Source organism: Taudactylus pleione, unplaced genomic scaffold (assembly GCF_031769625.1).
Source record: "Taudactylus pleione unplaced genomic scaffold, aTauple2 ptg000372l, whole genome shotgun sequence".
Lineage (NCBI taxonomy): Eukaryota > Metazoa > Chordata > Amphibia > Anura > Myobatrachidae > Taudactylus > Taudactylus pleione.
This window is the reverse complement of record NW_028284773.1, coordinates 4,760,188-4,764,410: the sequence shown is the minus strand read 5'-3', so window position 1 is coordinate 4,764,410 and position 4,223 is coordinate 4,760,188. Positions and strand designations below refer to the sequence as shown.

The window sequence follows — 4,223 nt, the reverse complement described above, 5'->3', positions numbered from 1 at the left end:
TTATCCACTTGAATCTAAAGGGAATTATCTCAATGTTTTCTATGACCTAGTGAAAAAAGATTTATGTGAAGGAAATCCCAAACACAATAGTAAACAGAACCTAAAGAATAAAGAGAAAGAAGCCCTAAAAATCTACAGAAGAACAATGATATTGTCATCAAACAAGCTGACAAAGGGGGGGGATTAGTCATTATGGATAGATCTCAATACATCAAGGAATCTTATAGGTTATTAGGTGATACTGATTCATATACAACACTTGATTGTGATCCCTTGGAGAATTACTTGGATGAATTAAGGAGACTATTAGTATATGGATTACACAATGGCATTTTAACCAAGGAGGAGTTTCAGTATCTCCTACAGACTAATCCCACTACCCCCATATTTTATTTCTTACCGAAAATTCACAAGTCTTTGGAAAATCCCCCAGGAAGACCCATCATAGCAGGGATAGATTCATTAACCTCACACCTGTCTGAATATGTGGATATTTTTTTATGTAAATATGTGAAAGAACTTCAATCATACCTAAAAGACACTACTAATTTATTACAAATTTTAGAAGGGATGGAATGGAAAGGAACATACTCATGGGTTACAATTGATGTTCAATCTTTATATACATGCATTGAACATTGTAAAGGGATTAATGCTTGTAGAGAATTTCTTGAAGGGGACCCAACAATCAGCACTTTACATAAGGAATTTTTATGTGATTTAATGTCTTTTATCCTGGATCATAATTATTTTAAATTTTTACATCAGTTTTACCAGCAAATTTGTGGCATTGCCATGGGGACGACTTTTGCCCCAAGCTTTGCCAATCTTTTTATGGGATGTTGGGAAAAGAATTACGTCTATGAAAATAATCCATTTGGCGACAACATTATATTTTTTAAGAGGTACATAGACGATATTCTGATAATATGGGAAGGGTTGGAAGAAGATTTTTATTTGTTTTTAAATCATATTTCAGCCAATAATATGAATTTGAAATTCACGTAAAAAATTAATAAGAGTACGATTGAATTCCTGGACCTGGTTTTAAGTGGAGAAGAAAATAAGATCATCACAAAGAACTTCATAAAAGAAGTAGACACTAATAGTTATCTCCATTTTAAAAGCGGACACTTAAGAAGATGGAAGGAGAACATTCCGTACTCACAATTTCACAGGATAAAAAGAAATTGTAGTGAAGTACAGACATGTAATGAGCAAATTCATATATATACAAATCGATTCTTAGAAAAAGAATATCCTTTGAAGTTATTAGTGGAAGCAAAAGACAAAATGGATACCATGGAGAGGAATAGGTTACTGGAGTACAAGAATTCAGAAGAGATAAAGAAGAATATCATCCCATTCATTACAACATACAATGCACAGGAGAGAGATATTAAGAATTCTTTTAACAAACATTGGAAGATCCTCTTAATGGATCCAGTTTTAAAGGAAATTTTACCACCAAGACCCCCCATTGTTTTTAGAAAGGCAAGGAACCTAAAAGACTCTCTAGCACCTAGTATGCTAAGAGACATTAATACCTCAAAACCCAACATCATACATAACTGTCCAGGGAGTTACAAATGTGGCAAGTGCAATATATGCAAATTTTTACATCGGCAGAGAAAGACCTTCAGTAATTCTACAAATAGTAAGGAATATAAAATCAAATGACATCTTAATTGCAACTCAACTTCAGTCATCTACCTCTTGGAATGTTCATGTGGAATAAAATATGTCGGCAAAACGAAAAGACCTTTGAAACTTCGCATACAAGAACACATCAGGAACATTAAAAATAAGGTGGAGACTCATATGGTGTCTAGACATTTTATTTCACATCATAGATCGGACCCAGACGAATTAACATTCAAAGCAATAGAACATGTGGAATTGGGAGACAGAGGAGGAGATCTTGCGAACAAATTATCCAGATGTGAGATGTTCTGGATATTTGAACTGGATACTATGAATCCTAGAGGATTCAACGACAATTATGAGATAGCTCCTTTTCTCTAATGAGGATGAAGAAAACATGTTGGGGTGATTCATGTTATGTCCTAATATACCTACCGTCATACCTGGGTTAGAACGCCCAATCTCGTCTGATCTTGGAAGCTAAGCACCATTGGGCTTGGTTAGTACTTGGATGGGAGACCTCCAGGGAAGACCAGGTACGGTAGTCTTTGATGTGACATATAGACATGAACCCCCTAAGACATGGGCCCTAAGAAGAAATCCCTGATTTACAACTTGAAGATGGATGCAAGAATTTCAAGAATGAAGCAGTATTGGTTCCACACCTTAAGACCCATACAAGAACCATTTGATTATACAGCTTGAAAAGATTATATACATATATAGATATATTTTCCCCATTTTTTCCAAGGAATTTATGCAAAAATGACCAAAGGAGACTTTAATTTCATTACATTTTTTATCATTATTTATTAAAGTGTTTTAAGTATGTACTGAACCAGTTCACATAATGAAAATTTAGGATTTTATAATTATTCACATTTATTTATTTATTACACAATAATTCATGTGATATTTATAGGTAGAGAGATTAAGAATTTGATTCAGATTTGGAGCAGATGCGGGAAACTGTGACCTTTTAACAAATCTATTTCACATATTGCCCAATATATGGTTAGCAATATATATCTATACTAATAGTGTTTCCATTGTATTATATAGGAAAATAACTCAATTGCTACTTCCAGGATCATAGAAATCAAGTATATATGGGAGTACAAAGATGGCAATAAACGGGAGCTACAAGATGGCCGCGAGAAGAGACACCCCTTGGAGTACCAAGATGGATGCCGCCAGTCAGTGAAAGATGAAACTGGAGATGTCCTATGAAGCAGTGACGCAGGACACGACAGGCACGTGATCGGGTAATGAGTGGACCCTTCAGCCTATCCGGAAGAACAAAGGAGGTCGTATAGCGCTCAACAAGGATGGAGTTAGTGGAGGCGGAAGTGACGATTCACACCACACACTTAGAGGAGGGCAGAAGTACTGTTTTGCATGGAAAGTAAGGGCGGAAGTGACGCAACGCTATGTGGCTGTTAAAAGGAGCGATGTACTACTAAATAACTTATATTTAAGAAACAGACTTCTAATCCAATAATGCATTAATAAAGGAAACAGTCTATTACAAATATAAGTAATTATTCCATTCTAATGGACATGTATCAATAAGAAAACCGGAAGTGATGTCACAAATGAGATCTATCAATCCTTGTTTGTCCTTATTAGAAGGGGTATAAATATGGGATACCCCACAGGAGCCAGAATATCCCTTGAAGAAGTCCAGGATACGGACGAAACGCGTTGGTGGTGGCCCTTATTCTCTTCCCATTTATGAACTTGCCGTTTTTATCAGATAAGAGATGATTTTTGACCCTTATTTATTCTGATAAATTTACAACTATTTTTCTATATATATACATATTTTTATTCATGTTTTTATGTGTTTTATGTCTTTTATCCTTCATGTAGGAGGATATTATTGTTGTGTCTGATTAAAAATAATTTATGCATTTTTAAAAAAATGAATTTTTTTCACTTTTATTAATTTACACGTTATTTTACGCATTATTGTCATTAATTAATTACGGATTCTTGAAGGATCTTTGCATTGGCACTTTAGTTGTACTGATTGTTTTTATTCTAAAGATCACATACTAATAAGTTTACATATATATTTAATGATGATGGTAGTTTAAATACTGCCACTCTTGTATTAGCACTTTAATTGCACAAAATCACTTTTACAAATATGTTTGGTATTAGTTTCATTTTTTATTAAGTTATATAAGCACAGTAGGCGCTCTATGCCAGCTCATATATATATATATATATACATACAGGGTTGGACTGGCCTACAGGAGTACAGGGGAATCCCCCGGTGGGCCCCACTGCCTGTGGGCCCATCCCCTCCTCTAGAGATCAGGTTCAAGATTGTGCACTTGAACTAAACATTATACATATGTTACATTATACTGTACAGTACTATGGTGTATTTTCTACAATGCATTGCTGTTATTAATCTGGTACATTATCATACATGCACTAGCAGTATTCACTATATATACTCTGTGGAGGCTGGCCACACCCTTCTAGATGCTGGCCACACCCCTAAATATAGGCCCCTATCACTGCATTCCCCCAGTGGGCCCTTCATGCCCCAGTCCGACACTATACAG

The 4,223-nt window shown here is 35.2% G+C and overlaps 1 pseudogene; it reads left to right on the top strand.

The window, feature by feature from the left end:
- Positions 1-2,073: 2,073 nt before the first annotated feature.
- On the top strand, positions 2,074-2,192 carry LOC148508255 (5S ribosomal RNA; annotated as a pseudogene).
- The last annotated feature ends 2,031 nt before the right edge of the window (positions 2,193-4,223 follow it).